An 11,636-nucleotide genomic window follows, 5' to 3' on the forward strand; every position below is an offset into this window, starting at 1 on the left:
GGCATTTCGGGAGGAGCCGCTTTTCACCGTGCGGGGTAACGTTGGCAGAGGTGACGACTTTTCCTCTTTGCAGTTTCTGTTTTGTATTTATGCGGGATAATGACCAAAAAGAAAAAAAAAAAAAAAAAAAAGCGCCAGCAAAAGGCCCCAGCGAGGATCGAACTCGCGACCCCTGGTTTACAAGACCAGTGCTCTAACCACTGAGCTATGGAGCCCACTCGTTACCTAGGAGACTGTAATTCAAGGACATTGGAAGCAGCCTTGCTGTAGCTGGCAGGCTTTTGAGACTGACTGACCCCATGCATCCCACCCATGTGGATAATGATGGTTTTGGAGACTGTGAAAGGCCAGAGGAAAAATGCCTATCCCACGATAGGCAGGAAAAAAAACAATCCCCGGATCTCAGCATCTTAAGGTTAGGATCACAGAACACTGACTCTTACCGACGGTAAGTGATGCGAACAGACAGAGGCTGGAAGGGAAGATGCAAAAGTTAAATGGCCTGGTTACCTCTAGGTCGTAGGACAGCTCTGTGGTTTCTGGGACAACTTGTATCCATACTTATAGGGGAGTTATGGGGCCTGTCTTTGGTTCTCATAAGTAAGTTATTGGTTATGGGTGAGTTCGTTGATTCAACACACTCCTATTCTTTTTTTAAAAAATGCCGGGGATCACGCAAGGATGCCTCATTCCCCTTTGCTTAATGAACTGTTTACCAAAGGAATGAAGTCACCGCCACGGCTTGATCTATCCCTGCACGAAGGAGAGAACGAAGAAGAGCATGTGTTCCCAGTGGCCCACAAGCCTCTCTGCTGTACCTCCTTCAAGCCTTTGCTCCTTACATTCTCTTTCTCCAGGAGACCTTTCTGCACCCACTATTCCAAGCTGCACCGGCCTCCTTGTCCCCTCCCCCACGAGATGATGGGCTTCCTGTGTTTATTCTCTTTCTGTCTCTTCCTATTGGAATGTCGGCTCTTTTCGAGGTCAGGGGTGTCCGTTTTAGTCCCTGCTGTGTTTCCAGCACCTGGAATAGTGTGTAGCACAGAGTAGGTGCTCGATAAATGCTGAAGGATTGGCATCGATGAGGCCATCCCACTGGTTTATAAACCCAACCCTGAATTCACACGTGGACGTGGCGGCAATCAGTGGCTTCAGGAAACAGAGAGCTTGTGTGTGTGTGTATGTTCAGGGACAGGTGAATGGGAATGAGCCAGATGTGTGTCAACCCTGCCTTGGGGCGCCCTTCAGCGTTAGGAGGGACAAACACCAGGGCCATGGGCTTGGTGTCCAGTGCTGCGATTTCAATCGTCTCGAATTCGCTGAGGGTTGTTTTGTGACCTAAGATGTGGTCTGTCCTGGAGAACGTTGGAAACAACTGTTGGCTTTTCGGTTTGGGGATTCAGTTTCGATGACGTTGATCTTATCTAATGTGGAGTCGTGGTGTTCCAGGCTGGGAGCAGGCATCGTGAGGGTAGACAGCTCAGCGAGTGATGATGATGATGAGGATGCTAACCGTCTGCAATAACACTACCATCGCCTGTGGGTGCCTGGGAAGAATCACTGAAACCGTGTGTGTAAATACTTCCCACAGAGCCCGGTGTCTGGGGAGTCCTTGGTGTAAGTTATTTTTATCCCTAGTTGCGCCTACAAGTATTGTGTGCAGCCCGCCTAGTGCAGGAGGGTGGCTCACAGAGATGGGGGTGGTGAAGGAGGCAGAGGGAGAGGTGAAGAATGGGGGGCCTGCGGCCCTAACCGGTTTGGCTCAGTGGATAGAGCGTTGGCCTGCGGACTGAAGGTCCCGGGTTCGATTCCGGTCAAGGGCATGTACCTTGATTGTGGGCACATCCCCAGTAGGAGATGTGCAGGAGGCAGCTGATCGATGTTTCTCTCTCATCGATGTTTCTAACTCTCTATCTCTCTCCCTTCCTCTCTGTAAAAAAATGAATAAAATATATTTTTAAAAAAAAGAAAAAAAAGAATGGGGGGCCTGCAGGTGCCCCTGATTTCTGTAGCCAGAGCCCCTCCAGACACCAGCTGAGTGAGATGTTAGCAGCACAGCTTTGGGAGCACTGAGTCATATTCAGAAAGGAGAGCTCCTCTCGCCTCCCGCAAGACCGCGGGTTAGAATGAACCTGATTGAAGCCAGACAGAGGCGGGAAGAGGGTAGTCTTTTCGGGGGACGCAGCTGTCTTCCGTCACGTGCTTCCCGTGACAGTGGGGCGGGGTTTCCACGCCCGGTGGGTAGAAGGCGATGCTGGCCATGGCTAGTTCAGGGACAGAAGGACAGTGGAGACACTGAGGGAGTCCCAAGAATTGCTCAAGACTTTGTGGACAATCTTATGAGCCAGAGAAACTAGCCAACTCCCAGCAGGGCTCCTCGTGGGCCACGTAAGGGCGAAAAGACCTCCAGTCTAAAGGGGGTGGGGCCTTAAGGTAGAAACACAGGGCTGGAGGGTCTTACAGTTCACCTGGTTGTGTGGGTCTCAATTCTGGCTGCATGTGAGTTACCAGGGGACTTTAAAAAAATGTCATTGCCCAGGCTCCAGAAAGTCTGGTTTAATTGGCGTGGGGTGAGGACTAGGCATTCCTTTATAAATGCTCTTCAAGGTATTCTGTGGAGAACCTGATCTTGCCAGTCCGTTCCATCTTGTAGAGCAAGCAGGTCAAACTCAAAGGCTGACCCGGGCCAAGTAAACAAGATGTAAGTGTATCTTTGCTGCAAAAAAACCCAAAAGCTTCGGTTTTCATAGAAACGTAGGTTTATTTCGATAGAGACACGCCGAATGCAAAGGGCTGAAATAAACGAGTCATCGTTCACATAAAATAATAGAGCATTTTAATAAAAATTAATATTTTTTCTTGAATATTAACTTACCAGACACTGAATATCTGCACAAAATAATAAGCGTAATGCAAATAAACCTATTTTTCTTGTTCTCCGGAAGCGAAATCTTTCCCGCTGCCCACACCAAACAAGTCAGTCCAAGACTAATGACGTGGCCGCGGGCTGCTAGAATATTCGCTGCTAGTGTTAGCGGAGAGAAATGGTGCGCCTGTGTGTAAGGCACGTAAGGGAAGTGAATGCAACACAATTATAGTAACCAGTCATTAGCGAACTTTGTAGTTCGTCATTAATAATGATGTAGAAGAGGATATTGTAAAGGTTAAGTTATGAAATTTTTATTTTTATTTATTTATTTTTTAAAAATATATTTTATTGATTTTTTTTTACAGAGAGGAAGGGAGAGAGATAGAGAGCTAGAAACATCGATGGGAGAGAAACATCGATCAGCTGCCTCCCGCACACCCCCCACCAGGGATGCGCCCGCAACCAAGGCACATGCCCTTGACCGGAATCGAACCTGGGACCCTTCAGTCCCCAGGCCGACGCTCTATCCAGTGAGCCAAACTGGCTAGGGCTGCCTTTTTATTTTTTAAAAATTTATGTATTTTTTTTTTTATTGATTTCAGAGAGGAAGGGAGAGGGAGAGAAAGAGAAACATCAATGATGAGAATCATTGATTGGCTGCCTCCTGCATGCCCCCTACTGCGGATCGAGCACACAATCAGGGCGTATGCCCTTGACCGGAATCGGACCCAGGATCCTTCAGTCCGCAGGCCGACGCTCTATCCACTGAGCCACACCAGCCAGGGCTTTTTGTGCCCTTTTAAATGGTAGCAATAGGAGTAGTAGTTGCTCTTGGCATTATTATGTTTACACTTCTGTGTCCTGGGCTTCTGGAGCAGTGGTTTTCAACTGGAGGTAATTTTGCAGCCTCGGGGAGCAGTGGGCAATGTCTAGAGATAGTTTGATTGTCTTAATGCAGGATAAGGGTTTTCTGGCATCTAGTGGGTAGAGGCCAGGGTTGCCCCTAAACATTCAAAGCGTGCAGGGTGGACCCTCCCCAAGCGAAGGGTTAGCCAAGCAATGGTGCCAGGCGGGGAAGCCTGCTCTAGAAACCGGAGAGGAACGGGGAGCTCGAAGGAAGGCCAGCGCTGGGGCTGGTAACAGGTGGGTGGTTTGGGTTCTTGCACTGGGAGGAGGCGGGGGGCACTGCAGCCCCCCATCTCCACCGTCCGTCCCACAGAAGACTTTGCAGCTGCTGACCTGCAGGTGACAGTACAGCTGGGACTTGGTCCCCAGAGGTGCTGGGGGGACCCCGGGGAGGGCTGCCTTTCTCTGGGCACCTGGGAGACGCTCTCTCCTCTCCTGAGCTCATCATTTATAAATGACAGCTGCCAGCGTGGGGAAGTATGACACCCCGAGGGCCAGTGGGTAAGGGACTCAGCTTTCTTTCTGGAGCCTCGCGTCTTCACGTATTTATCTTAACAATAAGATAAATCTGACACTGCTAGGCAAGCCCTGTTGCGTGAGGAAAGAAGAACGAGTGTTAAAACTCTCCCCGATGAGAAAAGAAAAACCAAAACTAAAACAAAAACAAAACTCTCCCCTGAGCACAACACTTTGGTCAAAGGTGACCACGGTGATGTCTGTCTTGTGGCTGCAGTTGAGCGAGTGGCCACTAGGGGGCGCCGCGTTCCCACACCAGAGGAGGCTCTGCCTGCGTGGAAGCGACTGATGTCAGTGAAAAATAAAGTAAGAGGCGAGGTTTAGTTCTCCAAACAGGTCCGCAGCCCAGCGAAGCGCACACAGCCCTGGCAGGTACATTTCCCTGCTCGGACGGGCGGAAAAGGGCAATTGCCTGCCTGCGGGCATCTGGCTACAGATGTCAGGTTTTAAAAATACACAATTCGGTGAAACCACGCAGCCAGGCCTGGCCCGGGGAGCCAGAGAATGGGAACCAGCTGGGCTGGGATCTGGCCCCGGCCGGCCTCGGAGTGTTGAGTAAACGGGCAGTGGTCACGTGGAGGTCCTTTTAATTGTCTGGCTGGCTCTCCCGAAATTAGGAATTAGAAGCGACCTGGCCCCACACCTGGGCGGGGATGCCACATCTCTGAGCCTCCGTTTGTCGCCAGTTTGGAGAGGGATCCCCGTCGTTACCTCCCTAAGAGGGTGAGCAGGGTGTGGGTCCGCAGGAGGCAGTCCTGGGAGGGGAAAGGAGCAAGGACCAGAGGAGTGTTGTCATGGCGACGGGCAGGGTCCCCCAGGACGCACTCAATGGTAAAGGGGACTCAGTGGCACCATGCAAGTTCCCAGTCACCCTGGCCACGTGCCTCCAGACGCGTAGACCCCACGTGGGTCGGGGAGGGAGGAGGCCCAGGGTGGGAGGGTGGCTGTGGTCTGGGCGCCCTGCATTCCATTTGTGCCACCAGCCAGCCCTTTGACCTTGGGAAGGTCGTTCCCCTCAAGCCTCAGTGCTCTCAGGTGTAGAACATGGACAAAACGGGCAGGGAGATTGCAAGAGGGCCCCTGGGCTGCTCCAAACGCGTTCACGTCCATCAGAAACAGGTTTGCAGATCACGTGGCCGGACAGGCCCAGGTGAAGGCAGAGGAACTGGGAAGCCCAGGAGAGGGGCCTCGGATGGGGAGGGGATGGCGCCCTTCCCACCGTTTCAATCCCTTTCTCAGTTTGTCTGGACTCGGTCCCTCCCCGGACTGAATGGATCGTGATAAGAGTTTATGGGCTTGGAATAACGTAATGACAACTATCTTGGATGAAGCGGCAGGGACTAGGGTTTGGGGAACATTGGTTTCCCCAATTTAATGCTCACCAGCACCTGCAAGATGAGTCTTAATACAGGCAGGGAGCGTAGGAGGAAGTGAAGGGAGTCCCCGCCGGAAGTCACAGGTAGGTGGGCGGTGGAGTCGGGAGGCTCCGTGGGGTCTACCTGGGTGGGCAGGAAGCTTGGCTGCCCCGTGGGAGAAGCAGGGGGGCTCATCACCCCAAGAGTAGAAGGCGTCTGGGGGCGGGGCGGGGAAGACTGTGCAGTGGGTTCTTGTTCAATCGCTGCAACTTCAATGGACAGACACACACAAACTCTATCTCCAGGGGCACACGTTCATGGGTTATTTTATGAAGAGCCGTGGACTCCACTGGGTGTCCTCCGGGTGGCTCTCCGAACGGCCAGTTTAGAAACCTGTCCACATGCACGGGACACGTGGTCCTGCTGGTCAAGGCCTGGCCGAGTGAGGCCCCATCTTCCTCCATTTGGTTGAGAACAGGCCATACCCTGATTAAGTTAATAACAATGTGCCTACCTATATAGTTTAAGTTTAAAAAATTTGGCTCTCAAAAGAAATTTCAATCGTTGCACTGTTGATATTTGGCTCTGTTGACTAATGAGTTTGCCGACCACTGCCTTAGAGCCGTGGTACTCAACCTTGGCTGCACAATAGAATCACCTGGGACTCTTTTTAAAATCCTGATTTCTGGGCCTCATCCGGAGTTGAGAACCACTGCCTAGAGGCAAAGGTCACCTTGTCTGCCATACCTCGGCGAGAGCCACGCCCCCTGCACCAGGATCTGGGGGCTTTGGGATGCGCACGGCACTTGTCAACGTTGCCTGTGTGATCCGTGTCAGGCAGGGTGTCTGGGGAAAGTGCCTATTAGTTGTTGAGGACACACTATGCTTCGGTGACTTATTAGGTGTTCGTTTATCTCACTGATTGCTCACAACCACCCTGCCACGCAGCTGTGACCAGCCTGGTTTAGGGATGTGTTTCAGGATGACCTTGCCTCCGATTACGCAGCTGAAAATGTACGCGGGCTTGAAGCTCAGATCCGAGCTCTTCCCAGCGCCTTGTCCTATGGAAGTTTGCGCTTTGCTCAACACATGTTTATTTCAGTAGCTTTTCTTTCAAAAGTGCTGTCCCTTTGGTGACTAGCGTGTTGCTGGGAAGCAGATAGGCCGTGGTTCTTGCCCGCAGGGAATGGGACCACAGCTGTGGGAGGGAGCGCTTACACCAGCGGTTCTCAACCTGGGCTGCACATTAGAATCACCTGGGAATCTTTTTAAAATCCTGATTTCTGGGCCTCATCCTCCGGAAATTCTGTTTCTTTGTTATGGGCTGGGGCCACAACATGAGTAACAAAGAAACAGAATTTCCAGAGGATGAGGCCCAGAAATCAGGATTTAAAAAAAAGATTCCCAGGTGATTCTAATGTGCAGCCAAGGTTGAGAACCACTGGCTTACACAGATGGTGGGAATGAGTGAATAATATGAAGAGGTATCCCAGATGCCCAAGGACGAGGTGATGGGCTCAGTTGGGAGGCGAGACGCCGGGTGGCCAGCGGAGGCCCATGGAGCAGGTGGGAAACGAGTGAGTTCTTGAAATAAGGGTTAGATCTGGGGGAGGCCAGAGAGTGGACGGGTTACAACTGGAGCGTGGCCGCGTGCTGTGAAGGCAGGAGTTGTTTTCCCGGTGAAAGTGGGGGGGGAGGTGGGAGCATAAGAAAGTTGGGCTGGGAGGTCATTGCTAAGAGCCACAGCCCCTGGGTCCCGGCCGTTTCTGTTGACCGAGCAGATCAGAAGGGACGCCTGGTGGCCGTGCGACCTGTGGTTGAGTCTGGAGGGAGCTGGCCACAGCTGCAGTGGCTCCTGCAAGCTTTGCATTGCGCTGCCCCCATTCCCTGGGCTCAGCTAAGGGAGGGGGGGGGAGGCAGCAGAGACCAGCCTTCTGGGGGAGATCGATTGTGAGCGAGGCCTCAGGGATTCCCCTTCTCCCGGGACGGTGTGTGCACCCTCACGTTGTGCTTGGAGGTACGGGGAGAGGGGACCGATGGAGAAAGATGGATTGTCCTGCAGAAATCAGGATTTTAAAGAGATTCCCAGGTGATTCTAATGTGCAGCCAAGGTTGAGAACCGCTGTGCTCATGTGAGCAGGCGGGTGCTCAGCGTGATGGTGGTTGGGACATTGAAGCAAACATGCAGGGCGTCCCCCCGAAATGTATCTGCAGCCAAGAGTTCAGTTTTGAAAGTGAAATGTGTTTTCATAAACACTGCCTGTCGCATTATTCAAAGTGTGTGTATACATTTTTTTCGGGGGGGGGGAACCCTCTATTTTATCTTAATTTATAGATAGGAAGACTGGTAATAATTTAGTCGTGAGCGAGGGCAATCAGGATGAAGAGGAGGCCGTAAACGCGATCCATAGTGTGGGGTGTTAGAAGACCACGCTTAGTGATGGAGTCAAGATGGAAGATGTCAGGGCGGTCGGTTAGAGGCGAGATGAGGGTGGAAGGGGGAGGAGTCCGCAGGGCTGTCTTGGCTCCTCTCTGAAGCCGGCTCTCTCCCTAGGTGCCCTGGTTCCTGAACCCCGTCTCCCATCACGTGCTTTGCGTCTGCCGTCACCCAGGCCTCACCCCAAGCCAGTCAAGCCCGACTTCCAGCCCCGAGAGCTGCGCTCACGGTAAGTGCCCCGCACAGGTGCACCGCGTGAAACCTACGCTGCTCACACCTGCTCTTTCTACGTTTAGACGCGCAGACACCCCGCTGTGTGACAGTTGCGTACAGTGTTCAGTGCAGAACACGCTATGCAGGAGGCCGCACCGGGCCGCCGCGGGGTGCAGTGGGCGGGACCGTTAGGTCCGTGTAAGTGCAGGCTTCCATGTTCGCACACATGACGCGTCCCTCGGCGCGCGCCCTGTTGTTAAGCGTCTGATCATTGGGGAGATGGTCTCAAACGTTGTTTCCCTAAACTTCTTCCTGGGGTCTGAGGTGCTTGGTCAGGAGGAGCTGCTGCTGGTTATGGCTTCTGGCATTTTGGGCCAAGTGGGTGCCCCTTCCTTCCTTCCTTCCTTCCTTCCTTTATGTCTCTCTTTATTTCTTTATTTAATGAGTGCTGAAGGCTATTGGAAAGGAGAGGTAACCCCTTGCCTATAAAACGGTACCAAAATAATACAGGATTTCTCATTTAAGAAAAAGGAACATAAAAGAAAAATGTGTGGGGTTGATTAATGTAAGAAGTTAAAAATGTATTGAGTGCTTACCCTGTACTCTGTATTGACCTAAGGGTGTGGTGTGTGTGTGTGTGTGTGTATGTATGTGAGTGAGTGTGAGATGAATAAAAGATGAATAAACTTTGGTCACTGCATTCAAGGAGCTCTCAGTCTCATGGGGGGGGAGGTCTGCCTTGGTGTGAGCACAGACAGCGGTAAACGCCATGGCTGGGGTTCGTGTGGACGTTAGAGCCGGACTGTCTTGTCTGGGTTTGAATTATGGCTCTTCGCCTTTCGAAAAGGCACTTGATCTTTGTGTATCTTAGTTTTCTCCTCTGTAAAGTGGGGACAAGAATCAAGTCTGGTTAATGGTGTTTTTTTTTTTTTTTGTGAGGAGTAGATATACAACGTATCTAAATTATGCTGAATAATGCCTGGCCAGTAGGAAACACTTGGTGAATGAGAGCAATGACTGCTGCAAGATTACAGTAGGGGCACGGCTGCACAGATATTCGAAGGTTCTAGAATGGCCACCCCACCCTCTGCTTCAGACATGGGGAGGGGGGCGAGGGGCGGGGGGGTTGGCTGTCCGTCTCCCCAGTCATTTCTAGCCTCGCCTGGGACGTGGCTGTGAGAGCATCCCTGGCTATGTTTTTGACCTGCCTGAGCCTTGATTTTATCACCTGTTAAATGGGGAGACTCTTTCACAGGGCTGGTGAGAGGATGAGATCCCCACACAGGACTCCTCAGTGTTAAGTGCTCAACAGATGGCCCTTTATTCTGCGAAAAACGACTGTGTCTCACTGGAGTATTACGAAGAGTAGAGGAACGCCGCCACGGGAGGGCGCGGGAGGGGAAAGAAGTAAACTAAGGAGAGGGGGATTTCGAGGTTGAACCTTGGTAAAATGAACCCTTCTTTTTTATTTAAGATACTTTTTTCTTTTCTTTTAAATTTTATTTTGTTTAAAGTATTACAAATAGTAGTACACACGTCTCCTTATTTTCCCCATTGACCTCCCTCCCGCCCCCCCACGCCCTGGCACATGCCCTCCCCTCCCCCCATTGTCTTGCATCTATTGTTAACCCTTATTTTCTTTTTTTTAAAAAAATATATTTTATTGATTTTTTTTACAGAGAGGAAGGGAGAGAGAGAGAGAGTTAGAAACATCGATGAGAGAGAAACATCGATCAGCTGCCTCCTGCACATCTCCCACTGGGGATGTGCCTGCAACCCAGGTATATGCCCTTGACCGGAATCGAACCTGGGACCCTTCAGTCCGCAGGCCGACGCTCTATCCACTGAGCCAAACCGGTTTCGGCAACCCTTACTTTCAAAGCTCTTTTCCCAACCCCTCCAGCTCCCCAAGGCAATACGACCGACGGTGCTTTGCGTCTGACTTAGTGGCCGGATTAAGTGTGCCTGCCTCTGGGTTCAGGGGACCGGGGCGAAGGGGAGCCGTCTGACATTCAGGGATAAACTGTCCTTGAGTCTGACTCTCGGGCGGAAGTGTAAAGCCACCGGCAGGTCTCTGGGCAGGGCTCTGGGAGACCGAAGTGTCTAGAGCGGCCCTTCAGCCCTGACAGATAGTTCTGGAAAGAGTGAGTGTGCGATCCGTTTCCGTCCTCCGCAGAGCAGAGCGATGCCTACTTGCGGGCAGCTCGGCTTACTCTGCAGCGTGCCCCGTCCATAGCTGCTGAGTGGGTGGGAGTGAGGGTGACAAGAGAATACATTTTTTTGGGGTGAGTGACAGCCTCGGGGAGGCCGTGGCCTTTCCCCTCGGCGGTTGGTTCTCCGGTTGATCTGCTCCAACTGTTCCTCTCGAATTCTGCCAGCCAGGCGTGGGCACGTCCGTCCGCCTGCTTCCTCTACGAGGGTGTGAAAAGTTAATGAGACTGGCTGGAGCTTCCCGTGCAGCCCAGGAATCTCCATTTGGATGTGAGGCACGAAACAATCAGAAGGAGACTTAAAAAATGCTTCACCGGCCCTAGCAGGTGTGGCTCAGTGGATAGAGCATCCGCCTGTGGACTGAAAGGTCCCGGGTGTGATTCCGGTCAAGGGCACATGCCCTGGTTGAGGGCTCCATCCCCAGTAGGGGGTGTGCAGGAGGCAGCTGATCGATGTTTCTCGCTCATCGATATTTCTAACTCTCTGTCCCTCTCCTTTCCTCTCTGTAAAAAATCAATAAAATGTATTAAAAAAAACATAAGTGAACACATAAATATCAGAGGTTCCCATGACCCCCTCCTTGGGGATTTGCAGAAGCGGTCCCTGCTCCTAAGGCTCCTGTTTCCAAGGTCACAAACACAGAATATCCCATCTTTTCAGGCCAGGTGTGCCCAGGTTCTGGGTTTGGCATCAGACCCGGGGAGTCTGTGAAAGCGTTCAAGGTGAAGGCTGTGATGTGCGGGGGTAACCCCTCCCCCCCTTACCTCCCACAGCTGTGGGCTAAACCGGGTTGACGGGGCAGGTGGCACCTGAGGAAGCTAATTGATTCTCTTCTTATGAATATTCATTTGAAGTGACTTCCCCATCTGCTCTCCTTCTGGAATTTCAACATGGCCACCAAGCCAGCCTGTCCCTCGCCTTCTAGGTCATTCCTCATACCGCGGGAGGAGCAGGACCAGCTGCCTTCGCGAGTCCTGGGCAGAGGGCGCTGGGTGCGGTGGGGCTGGGAGCTTCGCCAGGCTGCCCTTCCCTCCTTGCATTGAGCTCTGTGCAGCCGGCTGGCCGATGGGCTGATGAACCGGTTCTCAGCATGGCCTTCTGAGCCCTGGGCAGCTCTTAAAAGGGGGGC

The 11,636-nt window shown here is 52.2% G+C and overlaps 1 non-coding gene across 1 annotated transcript; it reads right to left on the reverse strand.

Annotated features, from left to right (window-relative positions):
• Positions 1–142: 142 nt before the first annotated feature.
• On the reverse strand, positions 143–215 carry TRNAT-UGU (transfer RNA threonine (anticodon UGU)). The gene has a single exon. It is a non-coding gene; the product is annotated as a tRNA-Thr (tRNA).
• Between the last annotated feature and the right edge of the window lie 11,421 nt (positions 216–11,636).

The sequence above is a fragment of the Myotis yumanensis genome, unplaced genomic scaffold (genome assembly GCF_028538775.1).
Source record: "Myotis yumanensis isolate MYYU_CA2020_CCGP unplaced genomic scaffold, mMyoYum1.0.hap1 SCAF_22, whole genome shotgun sequence".
Taxonomy (NCBI): domain Eukaryota; kingdom Metazoa; phylum Chordata; class Mammalia; order Chiroptera; family Vespertilionidae; genus Myotis; species Myotis yumanensis.